Genomic DNA, 9,232 nt, shown 5'->3' on the forward strand with positions numbered 1-9,232 from the left:
GCCGAAAGTGGCAAGAGGGTTGTTTAAATAAGGCAGGGGGGCTAGGGTTAGGTGTTTTGCTCCGTTTCGGAGCCGTTCGATCTCGATCGGACAGTCCGGAGCAGAGGGGGGTTAGGTAGGTGGGCTAGTGGGCTGTGAAGAGGAGTTGGGCCGAGAGGAGAGAAGAGAAGTTGCAGCCCGGCGGCAGTTTCGGAGACCGAAACGTCCGACGAAGGTACCGGCAACGGTACCGCTATACATTTAACGGTTGGGCTATCAGATGGACTCCGAATGCGACGAAACTTGGCAGACGGCCTGTCTACACTATAATAAGACCGCACGACAAGTTGCAACCCATTCCAAGAACATTTTTATGCCACTTATAAAATAATATTTCGGAGGTGCCGCAGGCGCGTGCGAGTGTGTCTGGACTCTGAACGGACAACGGAGAGAACCGGCAGAACCCGAACGGATGCAAGTTTTGAAAAACATGCGGATGAAACGCAGATGATGACATGAGATGATATGCATAATAAGAACGAAATGCAAAACAACAGATAAAACCCAACCACGAAGGAAATATCATATCGCATCTCCAAAAAAGGCAAGAGTTGGAGTTACAAATATGGAAAGTTGTATCCGGGGCCTTACAACACTCCACCACTACGAGAGGATCTCGTCCCGAGATCTAGGATGGCACCGGAGGGAAAACAGAAGAGGAAGAGAAGAGGTAAAACTAAGGTTGCTTCTTTGACGAATGAGTGAACCCACGAACCTTGAGAGGTTGAGCAATTAAGAAGAAAGAGTACAACAGAGATGAACGAGATTGCAAACAGTCTGTTGGAAAAGAGTAACAAGGAACATTACGAGAACTTGAAGGTTGCAAAGACATGAATCAAGAGTTTAATGGACAAGATAGAATTCGAAACCACTCCGGTTAAAACAAGATGAGAGAGGAAGAATTCGGGCAGCACTCTGGTTGAACATGGAAGGAATTGAACATGAACTTACAAGATGAGAGGATACTTGATGAGATCAACAACACACTACCTCCGGAACTATTGAAAGAATGGCACAAGGGGTAAACAAATTTCAGACAGCTCTCCGGTTGAGGAAGGAGGCAAAACTAGATAAGATGAGAGAACTCGAATGAAAACACGACACTCCGGTTAAATGGATAAGAAAGAAAATAACACGATCCTCACAATTCGAGATGAAGAGTGAAAAGAGCAACATCACAATGCCTCCGGGAGAAAGAATAGAAGATAGATCATTGAAATAAAAGAATGGAGAAGAAAATGCCAACTTCTGCCACAAATGAGCTTGGAAAGCACCCTTCCGAGAAGGTTATAACGGAGTTGTTGGAAAATCAACAACGAAAAGCAGAAGCTTATTATGGGCTTATGGCAAACATCTCAAAATGATGAGGTGAGCTTCTTCCACCAACGGAAACAAATGATTGGATTGATATCAACAAGGAGACGAGAAACTTATTTCACCGGGAGGATAAATGAAGAACTTGGGTCATTTATAAGCACCATAAATAGCAACAATCCTTAGGGAAAGCTTTAGGTGAAATATAACCCAGGATAACTCCAATGAAGAGATCGATGGATTTAAAATACCTCATTCTTGACAACATGTGAATCACGAAACATGAATGGAAATTGTCAAGAATGACATAACACCACCTCAAAAGCTAAGGTAGAAAGAATTGCACTTCGAAATGCAAGATGAAGAATGCTTGAACTCCTCAAAATAAGACATGTGTTGAGCACCATGTTTATTTTTGAGTATAGCTTGGCGGATCATAACTTCGAAAGAAATCTTGAAGAACAAATGAAGAATGAAAAGAATCCTTGATGAACCACCATGTAGAGCCTCAATGAGTAACTCCGGTCATAAAAGGATGATAGAAAGAAAGAGAAGTTGAAAACACAAGGTGAAGCCTTGCAATGATTTAGATGGAGCTTCGCGATGATATAACTGAGAGAACTTGGAACTCCGGAAAGAAAAGATGAACACTAGAATCGAGAATTACTTCATCATGAACAAACTCCGAAGGAAGGGATTAAACACTTGGATGAAACAAGAATAAGAATTACATTATGCGTATCCTTCATCAATTTGAATTGATGACAAGCAATGGATTTGGCATACTACTTATTCTCGTAGAAAGGATTAAGATAGATATAGTGCAAACTTGAGAAGGTATAGATGGAACCACCAGTAGGATTGAAACAACGAAAGAACGAGTGAATTGATACGATAACGAAGGAAGATAAATCTTGAACCAACCACTGTAAGAATTGAAAGTGAACGAAGACAAGATAAAGAAACACCGGGAAGAATTAGAAAACGAACAAAGATACTTGAGAGATTTTAGATACAAGAGAACGATGAGATCATGGGCGGACTAGAGAATACTTGAACAATGCACCAGAAGAATATGGAGAACGAGAGCTAAAAGTTGAGAATGAGTAACATTCAGAAATGATGGTCTTCGGATGATCGAGAAAAGAAGCAACTCCTGATATGCATCGGATGGGTGAAAAGAATTCCCACAATCGAAAACAATTATGAGAGGATGTCATCAAGCTTGAACTACGCATCTTTGGAAGAACGGGTAAGGATTTAAGAGGAACTCTTCTTCGGTCTTCACATGCTGAGAATGATGACGAGAACCACCAAAATTACTAAGGTACTCCGGTAGAATGTAAAGCGAAGAGGTTGAGCCAACAATGAAAAGAATTTGAAAGAGATCTTGGAGAAGGCATGTGACTGATGAAATTCATACTTACGTCAAACTTCGAAAAGTATTTGAGAATAGCTCCGAGAAAATTAGAAGAGTCAGGTAAGATCCTGGGAATAGACCTGTGGGTTAGGGCCCACTCCAAAGAAACATCATTGAAGAATTGATTGAAAGGGGGGTATTGCATCGGTTGAATTAAATGGCTTGAATGAGATAACAACCTCAAAATAACTTGAACAGATAGAGAATGGAAGCACGAATCTTCTAAGATATCTTCAGCACTCCGGATATGAACTGGGAGAGGTGAATAAATAGTAGAGCCTTGGATAAGAAATTCACATGGGAAGTTATGTGAAACAACAGGAAGAGATATAATCAACACCGAAACTTGAAATTAATCCATCGGAGAAGAATACGAGAATGAAGAATGATGAACTTGAAGCTCCGTTAGTATCTTCCTGAGAATCACCGGATAAGAGCATTGACGGAAAAGAATGGAGAGACTTCCCATCAATAAAAGGATACTTGATTAAGAAATATGAGTCCTTGAAGTAAAAGGGTGGGAGGGCGGGAAAACAAAGGCAACTTGGGGACGGATGAAACGAACAACGTTGGGAAACTGAGAGATGATCTTGCGAATGTTGAAATGATCGGATCCACTTGAAAAGAAGCACACCGGTTGGAAAGAATTAACATGACAAACTCGATAATAAAAAGGATTAGTACTCCCATAGAAATATGAGAACACCGCTTGAAAGGTATGGAATCAACACTTGACATTGAAGCAACTCAAATACCACAACTCAAAACAAAACAAAGGATTTGGCTTGTAGAATAATCCGGAACAAATACATATGATAGAGATTTACCCAATCCCATATCATGCATCTGTCGGAAAGATATTCTAGGAGCTACTTGAATTCCCACCTATAAACTCTCGAAACTTTCTGGTTATGCAATCTGGTGTTGGGGATACAGGGGAAGCAATATATCTCACCCAAACTAACAATCCCTACATCCAGCTGTATCCATCCGTCAACATATAACCAAGAAAACTCCGGAAATCGTGTACCTCAACCTTCGAAAAGCATCCGTTATACGAGTTATGGCAATACTCCCGAACTCCCCAGTACTGGGTGACGTCGAGGTTATCTCACCAACAACTGCATAAAAGAGATTTTCGATGTCGGCAAAACTCAGGTATTCCAGAACTGCAACGATAAAATTGTGACGACAACACCTCGGAGCTCAACTCCCCGGGTCAATGCCACATAATAGACAGGAGGCACCAAGAACAATGTTCTCATCACAAAACTCTCGGAACGATTCCAAGATACCCGCGTGATCCTAAATTTTTTTTAGTGAAATTTGAGGAGAGGAAAGACAAAACATCTACGTCAGGAGACCTCACCAGAGCGATGAAGGGGCTGAGGAGTAAAAAGAATCCTACTCTCCGATATATATAATCCTAAGACTCAAAATAGTTTTCTTCTAGACTCAACAACGGCCAACAATCAAGGGGGCTCCTATGGTCGGTCGAGGCTCTGATACCAACTTCTCACGCCCAAAATGCGATACTATCCTAAAGAGACTCGAAGGTCCCACCAAGGATAGAACCGCATATTGAAACGCTTTTGCAAGGTGGATATCATTACTTCAACATTACATAATAGATGGGGATACATACAGAAGGAAAATATTCCACATGAATACAACATCACAATACATAAGAGCATCATCCGACTACGGATGAAACAGAAACAAAAACTCAAACAACATCTGATGGAGTCACGTACCTAGGGTAGGGTCACAGACCTAATCTAAGTACCCTTCCCGAGGACACTCTTTGAAGAGGTCACTTTCCAGTCGACCAACCAGGGACTCACTCGACTGACTTGAAGGACTCGACCATGAAGACTCACTCGACCACCAGAAGGTCACGTGGCACTCTGCACTGCAACGGCTTGTAATTAAGTAGACTTTATGATAGTAAAGACACTTTATGTGGGGCATTACCCGTAACGCCCCAGACTTAATACACCTTAAACCCTTCATTACGTGGGCTGGCTGGGGTCCTGGCGCACTCTATATAAGCCACCCCCCTCCACAGGCAGAAGGGTTCGGCACTCTGTAACTCATATACGGATAATCCACTCGACCGCCTCCGGGCTCCGAGATGTAGGGCTTTTACTTCCTCCGAGAAGGGCCTGAACTCGTACATCTCTTGTGTTTACAACCTCTCCATAGCTAGTTGGCGCCCACCATGGGGCAGGTGTTTTAGCGACAGTTGGCGCCCACCATGGGGCAGGTGTTTTAGCGATTTTGTGGAGAAGTTGCGATTCTTCCGAGTACTTTCATCATGGTGGCTGCTGGAGTTTTGGTCGAGGGTCGAGAGATCCGTCTCGGTGCTCTCACCTTCGTCGCCGACGACTCCGCCTGGCTCCAGGAGGCTCCACTCGACGTCGATGCGCTCCCCGTCCGCGGTGCGACGCATTTTCGCGCATGTGTCCGCGGCGTTCTGCTGCGGCAACCGTCGACCCTGTATCGGTCGACTCCCCCGTCGGCCACCCTCCCGGTCTCCCGCCAGTGTAAGCGCTCGGGTCGGTCGAGGCTTCAGCGGTGGGTGAGGCACGCGGTGGCTCGCCAAACGGCCACCACCCAAGTTGCGGCAATCGAGCCCGACGAATCTCTCTACGGCCTGTTCGATCTGTCGACTGGCTCCGTAGAGACTGCATCCGAGTGTGATAGCAGTGATCCAGCGGCGGAAATTCTGATGGTCGACGGGCCCCACAGTCCCCCTGGCTTCGCCCGTGATGGTGGGGTAGGCGACGGAGGCGACCCCGCATGAGACCATAAAGAGTACCAGCCCGAGCCACTCGACTCTCTGCAAAGAGAGGAACTTTGCCGCAGGAACGTGGATGCCCTACGTACTCCCATCACAGGAGAAACCCCCGAGGCTCGCGCCTTGGAGGAGGCGCGTTTGGCCAATTTGGCCGAACGCACTCGACTGGAGAATCTTCAGCGAGCACTCGACGAGCGCGCGCGGCAACGAGTTCCCGACACCAGTCGACGTCAACTCTTCCCGCCGACTCAGGTATATCGAACCCCAGTCCAAAATTTAGCAGCTGTGACCCGTATTGCAGAGTCCATCCAGCCCTCTCAGTCGGAAGCTGGCAGAGGCTTGATGCAGATCAGGGATCTGCTACGGGCAGCAGGCGATCAGAATTCGGCTGTATCGCAGTCGCGCAACAGAATTCACAGTCGATCCGTCGCTGCGAATACTGTTCAGTCGGCTCACAGCCCCAGATCGCCTCCGCGGCGTGAAGGGCGCGAGAATCGACGGGACCAATATGGAGACCGACACGACCGAGATGATAGGCGTCGAGTGCCCAATTCCCCTCCGAGGGGTGGGTCTTACGCTCCTCGGCAGCAAGATGACAGACGTCAGCTCAGTGCGGGGCGAAGAGTTCCAGTCGACCCTAGAGAACCAGGCTTCGACGCGCGATCCATTATCGTGCAAGGCTTGGTCGACCGGAACAGAGCCCATCGAGGTGGACTCGACAGAGATGCGCCCACGAGCAGTTGAGTGCATGTTTCTGGTCCTGAATGTTTCAGCAGAGCTATCAGAGCCGCAGTGATCCCTCCCAATTTCAGGTTGGCAACAGGAGTCAGCAAGTTCACTGGTGAGTCTAAGCCTGAAACATGGCTTGAGGACTACCGAGTGGCGGTTCAGATTGGTGGTGGGAACGACGAGGTGGACATGAAGCATTTGCCCCTCATGCTGGAAGGTTCTGCCAGGGCATGGTTGACTCAATTACCTCCTAGCAGCATTTACACTTGAGAAGATCTGTCCCGAGTGTTCATCAGAACGTTTGAAGGAACTTGCAAGCGACCGGCCGGATTGATGGAGCTGCAAGTCTGCGTGCAGAAGACCAATGAGACCCTCAGGGAGTATATTCAGAGATGGATCACTTTGCACCATACTGTGGAGAATGTGTCTGATCATCAGGCAGTCTGCGCCTTTAAGGATGGTGTCAAGAACAGAGAATTGAGTTTGAAATTTGGTCAAACCGGTGACATGACCTTGAGTCGGATGATGGAGATTGCTACCAAGTACGCCAACGGCGAAGAAGAAGACCGACTCCGAAGCGGCAAGCACAAGCCGAGTCAGTCGGAAAAGGGAAACACCAGTCGGAAACAGAAGCGGAAGGCTGAACCGGCAGCCCCTGGGGAGGCTCTGGCCGTGACTCAGGGAAAGTTTAAAGGGAAACCAAAAGGATCCTGGAACCCTAAGAAGGTAAAGGATAAAGAAGGGAACGACGTGATGGATATGCCGTGCCACATCCACATGAAGAAAGACGAAGAGGGAAATATCATTTACCCGAAGCATACCACTCGCCAATGTCGACTCCTGATCCAATAGTTTCAGGGAAAACAGTCTAAGGACAAGGAGAAGGAGTCGGACAAGGCCGAAGACAAAGAGGACAGTGAGGAAGGATATCCGCATATCAACTCCACTCTGATGATCTTTGCAGATGTGGAAAGCAAGAGTCGATTGAAAGTTATTAACCGTGAGGTGAACATGGTTACCCCAGCAAAAGCAAATTATCTGAGATGGTCCCAAACACCCATCACATTTGACCAATCTGATCACCCGACTCATATTGCCACCCCTGGGAGGCAAGCTTTGGTGGTCGATCCAGTTGTCGAAGGCACTCGACTGACAAAAGTGCTGATGGACGGTGGTAGCGGGCTGAATTTGTTATATGCAGACACACTGAAAGGAATGGGCATTCCGATGTCCCGACTGAGCACCAGTAACATGAGCTTTCATGGAGTTATACCAGGAAAGAAAGCCGAGTCACTCGGCCAAATAGCTCTGGACGTGGTGTTTGGTGATTCGAAACATTTTCGTAAAGAGAATTTAACGTTTGAGGTCGTGGATTTTCAGAGTGCATATCATGCCATTTTGGGGAGACCAGCTTATGCACGGTTCATGGCTCGACCATGTTACGTGTACCTCAAATTGAAGATGCCCGGCCCCAAAGGAGTGATCACTGTCACCGGTGATCGGAAAAAGGTAGAAGAGTGCTTTCAGAAGGGCTCAAAGATTGCTGATTCCCAGGTGACAGCGGTCGAGTTCGAAGAATACAAGCAAAATGCAGATCCGAGTGACTTGCTGCGATCCAAGAAACCCGCCACAGAATCTGCATTTCAGTCGTCCGGTGAGACGAAGCCTGTTCACATTCACCGGACCGACCCTGATGCCGCTCCGACCCACATCTCCACGACACTCGACCCGAAATAAGAAGAAGCGCTCATCCAGTTCCTCCGTGAGAACTGGGACATTTTTGCATGGAAGCCCGCTGACATGCCAGGTGTTCCCAGGGGACTGGCTGAGCATCGCCTAAGAGTCGACTCATCAGCAAAACCAGTCAAAGAGCATCTTCGGCGGTCCGCCGTTCAGAAGAGAAAAGCCATTGGTGAGGAAGTGGCTCGACTGTTGGCGGCAGGATTTATCTGAGAGATATACCACTCCGAGTGGCTCGCTAATGTCGTCATGGTTCCTAAGAAGGACAAATCACTCCGAATGTGCATTGATTTCAAGCACATCAACCGGGCCTGCCCGAAAGATCATTTTCCTCTCCCTCGCATAGATCAAATTGTTGACTCGACCGCGGGATGCGAGAGATTGTCTTTTCTAGACGCCTACTCCGGGTACCACCAGACCCGTCTATACGGACCCGACGAGGTAAAAACAGCTTTCATCACTCCATTCGGGTGCTTCTGCTATATCACCATGCCATTCGGCCTCAAGAATGCCGGAGCCACATTTATGCGAATGATTCAAAAGTGTCTACTCACTCAAATCAGTCGGAATGTGGAAGCGTATATGGACGATATCGTCGTCAAGTCACGAAAAGGTTCCGACCTGCTCGCTGACCTCGCCAAAACATTTGCCAACCTCAGAAGGTATGATATCAAGCTCAATCCATCAAAGTGCACATTCGGAGTTCCTGGTGGCAAGTTACTCGGTTTTCTCGTTTCCGAGCGAGGGATCGACGCTAATCCAGAGAAGATCGGCACTATTCTCCGAATGAAGCGCCCTGTGTGAGTGCACGATGTCCAGAAGCTTACTGGATGCTTGGCCGCATTAAGTCGATTCATCTCACGACTCGGTGAAAAGGCATTGCCTCTTTACCGACTGATGAAGAAGGCTGACAAGTTCGAGTGGACTCCAGAAGCTGAGGTAGTGCAGTATCCAGTCATGGCTGGGCTTCTCACGTCCCACTCCTTCATCACTTGGTTGACCACTAAATCCGAGTCACCATAGACCATTAGGCGACGGACGCCGAGTGAAATGGCCATGCACAATCCGTATAAGAGGGCCTCATATTCTACCTCATTGTTGGAGGAATCAAAGTGAATCTGGAGCACATATCTGAGCTTATCTCCTCTAGGGGAAACCAGGACAACCCCAGCACCGGAACCATCAAAGAA

This window comes from Triticum dicoccoides, chromosome 2B, assembly GCF_002162155.2.
Source record: "Triticum dicoccoides isolate Atlit2015 ecotype Zavitan chromosome 2B, WEW_v2.0, whole genome shotgun sequence".
In the NCBI taxonomy this organism is placed as follows: domain Eukaryota; kingdom Viridiplantae; phylum Streptophyta; class Magnoliopsida; order Poales; family Poaceae; genus Triticum; species Triticum dicoccoides.